Raw genomic sequence first — 7,678 nt, 5'->3', positions numbered from 1 at the left:
CACCCACATTTTTAGCTGTAGGATTTTTTGTAGGATGCGCCGCCGGCATGTTGCCCCCTCCCCTGTCATCAACCCCCTCCCAGTCCTCTTTTTTTACTGTGTTTCTTTTCCTTTCTCTTTGTTCTAGCACCGCCCTTGCTAATGTGCTCGACTGTTCCATCGTACCACCGTCCCTGCCTCCCGGGGCCAGCCCTCTGTCGTTTGCTAACTTTCCAATGATTAGAGACGTTTCAATCACCTCATGGAATGTCCAAGGCTTAGGTAGGCATAAAAAGTGCACAGACGTGAAAGCGGCCCTAACCTCAAACCCTAGCTCTGTAATCTGCATCCAAGAATCGAAACTTCAAGATGTCTCGCCTTTTAAGGCTATCTCCTTCCTTCCTCCCAATCTTCGCAACTTCCACTCAATCCCCGCAATCGGATCTACTGGCGGAATCATCACGGCCTGGGACGACAACTTCATCTCTTGCTCTAAATTCCTTGAGGGCATATACGCTCTCACTTGTTGGTTCGAATCTCGGGCGGATGATCTTTCTTTCATGGTCACCAATGTTTACGGCCCCTGTGATCACGCAGCCAAGCCGGGCTTTCTCCAATCGCTTGTCAACCTAAAACCGTGGATCTCCTGCCCTTGGTTGATCATAGGCGACTTCAACATTTCGCTTAGGCCTTCTGATAAGACCTCTCCTCACTTTAACATGCTAGAAGCAAACCTTTTTTTCCTCCACCATCCACGCCCTCCAGATGTAAGACCTCCCTCTGCTTGATAGGTGATTCACTTGGTCAAACCAGCAGAACATATCCTGGTTCGCTTGGATCGGGCTTTGGCCAACATCGACTGGGAAACTAAGTTCCCTGATACTTCGCTCTCATCTACCACTAGGACCACCTCCGATCACGTCCCCATTCACTTAACATCGGCCACATCAATCCCCAAGTCGCCGGTCTTCTGTCTTTATCGCTCTCTTCTCAACATCCCTCTTTTCAAGGAACAGGTGGCTTCGCACTGGACAAGTTCCAGACCGCGGCATGCACACCTGGGCTCGGCCGGCACTCTTGCTCTTAAAATTAAGCGCACCCGCAACATGGCCAAAAAATGGTTGTCAAACAGCCGGTCCCCCAAGACCCGCGTGCTTAACTGTCACACTACTATCAATTTTTTCGACAGAATTGAGGAAGCTAGGCCTCTATCACAAATAGAATCCGACCTTCATCGTGCAGTTAAGCTTTCACTGCACAGGCATAATGCCGCCCTCGCGGCATATTGGCGGCAGCGGGTAAAGCTGAAAGACTGCTTCTTGGTGACGAAAACTCTGCCTATCTCTGTTGGAAATATGCCCTAGAGGCAATAATAAATTGATTATTATTATATTTCCTTGTTCATGATCGTTTATTATCCATGGTAGAATTGTATTGATAGGAAACTCAGATACATGTGTGGATACATAGACAACACCATGTCCCTATTGAGCCTCTAGTTGACTAGCTCGTTCATCAATAGATGGTTACGGTTTCCTGACCATGGACATTGGATGTCGTTGATAACGGGATCACATCATTAGGAGAATGATGTGATGGACAAGACCCAATCCTAAGCCTAGCACAAAGATCGTGTAGTTCGTATGCTAAAGCTTTTCTAATGTCAAGTATCATTTCCTTAGACCATGAGATTGTGCAACTCCCGGATACCGTAGGAATACTTTGGGTGTGCCAAACGTCACAACATAACTGGGTGGCTATAAAGGTACACTACAGGTATCTCCGAAAGTGTCTGTTGGGTTGGCACGAATCGAGACTGGGATTTGTCACTCCGTGTAAACGGAGAGGTATCTCTGGGCCCACTCGGTAGGACATCATCATAATGTGCACAATGTGACCAAGGAGTTGATCACGGGATGATGTGTTACGGAACGAGTAAAGAGACTTGCCAGTAACGAGATTGAACAAGGCATCGGGATACCGACGATCGAATCTCGGGCAAGTATCGTACCGCTAGGCAAAGGGAATTGTATACGGGATTGATTAAGTCCTTGACATCATGGTTCATCCGATGAGATCATCGTGGAACATGTGGGAGCCAACATGGGTATCCAGATCCCGCTCTTGGTTATTGACCGGAGAGTTATCTCGGTCATGTCTGCATGGTTCCCGAACCCGCAGGGTCTACACACTTAAGGTTCGATGACGCTAGGGTTATAGGGAATAGATATACGTGGTTACCGAATGTTGTTCGGAGTCCCGGATGAGATCCCGGACGTCACAAGGATTTCCGGAATGGTCCAGAGGTAAAGATTTATATATGGGAAGTCCTGTTTTGGTCGCCGGAAAAGTTTCGGGTTTTATCGGTAATGTACCGGGACCACCGGGAGGGTCCCGGTGGTCCACCAAGTGGGGCCACCAGCCCCGGAGGGCTCCATGGGCCAAGTGTGGGAGGGTACCAGCCCCAGGTGGGCTGGTGCGCCCCCCCCCCCCACCAAGGCCCAAGGCGCAAGGGAGAGTGGAAGGGGGCAAACCCTAGGCTCAGATGGGCCTAAGGCCCACCTAGTGGTGCGCCCCCCTCTCTCCCCCCCTTGGCCGCCCCCCTAGATGGGATCTAGGGCTGGCCGCCACCCCTAGGGGTGGAAACCTAGGTGGGGGAGCAGCCCCTCCCCTCCCCCTATATATACTTGAGGTTTTGGGCTGCCAGAGACACGATTCAATCTCCTTCTTGGCGCAGCCCTACCCCTCTCCCTCCTCGTCTCTTGCGGTGCTTGGCGAAGCCCTGCTGGAGTACCACGCTCCTCCACCACCACCACGCCGTCGTGTTGCTACTGGATGGAGTCTTCCCCAACCTCTCCTTCTCCCCTTGCTGGATCAAGGCATAGGAGACGTCACCGGGCTGTACGTGTGTTGAACACGGAGGTGCCGTCCGTTCGGCACTAGGATCATCGGTGATTTGGATCACGATGAGTACGACTCCATCAACCCCGTTCACTTGAACGCTTCCACGTAGCGATCTACAAGGGTATGTAGATGCACTCTCCTTCCCTCGTTGGTAGACTTCTCCATAGATTGATCTTGGTGATGCGTAGAAAATTTTGAATTTCTGCTACGTTCCTCAACAGTGGCATCATGAGCTAGGTCTATGCGTAGTTTCTATGCACGAGTAGAACACAAAGTAGTTGTGGGCGTTGATTTTGTTCAATATGCTTACCGTTACTAGTCCAATCTTGATTCGGCGGCATTGTGGGATGAAGCGGCCCGGACCAACCTTACACGTACGCTTACGTGAGACCGGTTCCACCGACTGACATGCACTAGTTGCATAAGGTGGCTGGCGGGTGTCTGTCTCTCCCACTTTAGTCGAATCGGATTCGATGAAAAGGGTCCTTATGAAGGGTAAATAGCAATTGGCATATCATGTTGTGGTTTTTGCGTAGGTAAGAAACGTTCTTGCTAGAAACCCATAGCAGCCACGTAAAACATGCAAACAACAATTAGAGGACGTCTAACTTGTTTTTGCAGGGTATGCTATGTGATGTGATATGGCCAAGAAGAATGTGATGAATGATATGTGATGTATGAGATTGATCATGTTCTTGTAATAGGAATCACGACTTGCATGTCGATGAGTATGACAACCGGCAGGAGCCATAGGAGTTGTCTTTATTTATTGTATGACCTGCGTGTCATTGTACAACGCCATGTAATTACTTTACTTTATTGCTAACCGGTAGCCATAGTAGTAGAAGTAATAAGTTGGCGAGACAACTTCATGGAGACACAATGATGGGGATCATGATGATGGAGATCATGTTGTCATGCCGACGACAATGATGATCATGGAGCCCCGAAGATGGAGATCAAAAGGAGCAATATGATATTGGCCATATCATGTCACTATTTGATTACATGTGATGTTTAGCATGTTTATACATCTTATTTGCTTAGAACGACGGTATTAAATAAGATGATCCCTCATTAAAATTTCAAGAAAATGTCCCCCCTAACTGTGCACCGTTGCGAAAGTTCATCATTTCGAAGCACCACGTGATGATCGGGTGTGATAGATTCTTACGTTCGAATACAACGGGTGTTGACGAGCCTAACATGTACAAACATGGCCTCGGAACACATGCGAAACACTTAGGTTAACTTGACGAGCCTAGCATGTACAGACATGGCCTTGGAACACGGAGGACCGAAAGGTCGAACATGAGTCGTATAGAAGATGTGATCAACATGAGATGTTCACCGATGATGACTAGTCCGTCTCAAGTGATGATCGGACACGGCCTAGTTGATTCGGATCATGTATCACTTAGATGACTAGAGGGATGTCTATCTGAGTGGGAGTTCATAAGATGAACTTAATTATCCTGAACATAGTCAAAAGGTCTTCGCAAATTATGTCGTAGCTCGTGCTTCAGTTCTACTGTTTAGATATGTTCCTGGAGAAAATTTAGGTGAAAGTTGATAGTAGGAATTATGTGGACTAGGTCTGTAAACTGAGGATTGTCCTCATTGCTTCATAGAAGGCTTGTGTCCTTAATGCACCGCTCAGTGTGCTGAACCTCGAACGTTGTCTGTGGATGTTGCGAACATCTGACATACACATTTTGATAACTACGTGATAGTTCAGTTAAACGGTTTAGAGTTGAGGCACCGAAGACGTTTTGAAACGTCACGAAACATATGAGATGTTTCGAGGGCTGAAATTGGGATTTCAGGCTCGTGCCCACGTCAAGAGGTATAAGACCTCCGACGATTTTCTTAGCCTGCAAACTAAGGGAGAAAAGCTCAATTGTTGAGCTTGTGCTCAGATTGTCTGAGTACAACAATCATTTGAATCGAGTGGGAGTTGATCTTCCAGATGAGATAGTGATGTTTCTCCGAAGTCATTACCACCAAGATGCTAGAGCTTCGTGATGAACTATAATATATCAGGGACATATATGATGATCCTTGAGATATTCGCGATGTTTGACACCACAAAAGTAGAAATCATGAAGGAGCATCAATTGTTGATGGTTGGTGAAACCACTAGTTTCAAGAAGGGCAAGGGCAAAAAGGGATACTTCATGAAATGGCAAATCAGCTGCTGCTCTAGTGAAGAAACCCAAGGTTGAACCCAAACCCGAGACTAAGTGCTTCTGTAATATGGGGAACAGCCACTGGAGCAGAATTACCCTAGATACTTGGTAGATGAGAAGGCTGGCAAGGTCGATAGAAGTATATTGGATATACATTGTGTTAATGTGTACTTTACTACTACTCCTAGTAGCACCATGGTGTTAGATACCGGTTCGGTTGCTAAATGTTAGTAAACTCGAAATAAAAGGCTGCAGAGTAAACGGAGACTAGCTAAAGGTGAGCTGGCAATATGTGTTGGAAGTTTTTCCCAAACTTGATGTGATCAAGCATCGCACACTCCCTCTACCATCGAGATTGGTGTTTGCGTTGAGCATAGACATGATTGGATTATGTCTATCGCAATACGGTTATTCATTTAAGGAGAATAATGGTTACTCTGTTTATAATACCTTCAATGGTCTTGCACCTAAAATGAATGGTTTATTGAATCTCGATCGTAGTGATACACATGTTCATGCCAAAAGATATAAGATAGTAATGATAGTACCACCTACTTGTGGCACTGCCACGTAAGTCATATCGGTATTAAACGCATGAAGAAGCTCCATGTTGATGGATCTTTGGGCTAACTCGTTTTTGAAAAGTTTGAGACATGCGAACCATGTCTATTGGTGTATATGCATGAAGAAACTCCATGCAAATGGACCGTTTGGACTCACTTGATTTTGAATCACTTGAGACATGCAAATCATACCACATGGGAAGATGACTGAAAAGCCTCGTTTTCAGTAAGATGGAATAAGAACGCAACTCATTGGAAGTAATACATTTTGATGTGTGCAATCCAATGAGTGCTGAGGCATGCAGTGGATATCATTATATTCTTACTTCACAGATGATTTAATTAGATACCGAGTATATTTACTTGATGAAACACAAGTCTGAATTATTGAATGGTTCAAGTAATTTCAGAGTGAAGTTGAAGATCGTCGTGACAAGAGGATAAAATATCTATGATATGATCATAGAGATGAATATCTGAATTACGAGTTTGGCACAGAATTAAGACATTGTGGAAATTGTTTCACAACTAATACAGCCTGGAACACCATAGTGTGATGGTGTGTCCGAACATCATAACTGCACCCTATTGGATATGATGCATACCATGATGTCTCTTATTGAATTACCCAGATAGTTTATGGGTTAGGCATTAGAGACAACCACATTCACTTTAAATAGGGCACCACGTAATTCCGATGAGATGACACCATATGAACTATGGTTTAGAGAAACCTAAGCTGTCATTTCTTAAAAGTTTGGGGCTGCGACGCTTATGTGAAAAAGTTTCAGGCTGATAAGCTCGAACCCAAAGCGGATAAATGCATCTTCATAGGACACCCAAAATAGTTGGGTATACCTCCTGTCTCAGATCCAAAAGCAATAAGGGATTGTTTCTAGAATCGGGTCCTTTCTCGAGGAAAAGTTTCTCTCGAAAGAATTGAGTGGGAGGATGGTGGAGACTTGATGAGCTTATTGAACCGTCTCTTCAACTAGTGTGTGACAGGGCACAGGGAGTTGTTCCTGTGGCACCTACACCAATTGAAGTGGAAGCTTATGATAGTGATCATGAAACTTCAGATCAAGTCACTACCAAACCTCGTGGGATGACAAGGATGCGTACTACTTCAGAATGGTACGTAATCCTGTCTTGGAAGTCATGTTGCTAGACAAAGATGAACCTACGAGCTATGGAGAAGAGATGGTGGTCCTGGATTCCAAAATGGCTCGAGGCCATATAATCCGAGAGAGGATCCATATATGAAAACAAAGTGTAGACTTTGGAAGAACTACTTGATGGTCGTAAGGCTGTTAGGTACATATGGATTTTAAAAGGAAGACGGACAATGATGGTAAGTATCACCATTAAGAAAGATCGACTTGTCGTTAAGATGTTTTCCGACAAGTTCAAGGAGTTGACTACGATGAGACTTTCTCACTCGTAGCGATGCTAAGAGTCTGTTGGAATTATATTAGCGATTACTGCATTATTTATGAAATCTTGCAGATAGGATGTCAAAACATTGTTTCCTCGACGATTTTCTTAAGGAAAGGTTGTATGTGATACAACCGGAAGGTTTTGGTAATCCTGAAAGATGCTAATAAGTATGCAAAGCTCCAGCAATCCTTCTAAGGACTGGAGTAAGCATCTCGGAGTTGGAATGTATGCTTTGATGAGATGATCAAAGATTTTGGGTGTATACAAAGTTTATGAGAAACTTGTATTTTCAAAGAAGTGAGTGGGAGCACTATAAAATTTCTGATGAGTATATGTTGTTGATCGGAAATGATGTAGAATTTCTGGAAACCATATAGGGTTATTTCAAAAGTGTTTTTCAATGGAAAACCTGGATTAAGCCACTTGAACATTGAGCATCAAGATCTATAAGGATAGATCAAAACGCTTAATGGTACTTTCAAATGAGCACATACCTTGACATGATCTTGAAGGTGTTCAAGATGGATCAGTCAAAGAAGGAGTTCTTGCCTGAGTTGTAAGGTATGAAGTTAAGACTTAAAGCTCGACCACGGCAGAATAGAGAGA

The sequence above is a fragment of the Triticum urartu genome, chromosome 5, assembly GCF_003073215.2.
Source record: "Triticum urartu cultivar G1812 chromosome 5, Tu2.1, whole genome shotgun sequence".
In the NCBI taxonomy this organism is placed as follows: Eukaryota; Viridiplantae; Streptophyta; class Magnoliopsida; order Poales; family Poaceae; genus Triticum; species Triticum urartu.
The sequence above is the reverse complement of the archived record's forward strand: the minus strand, read 5'-3'. Positions refer to the sequence as shown.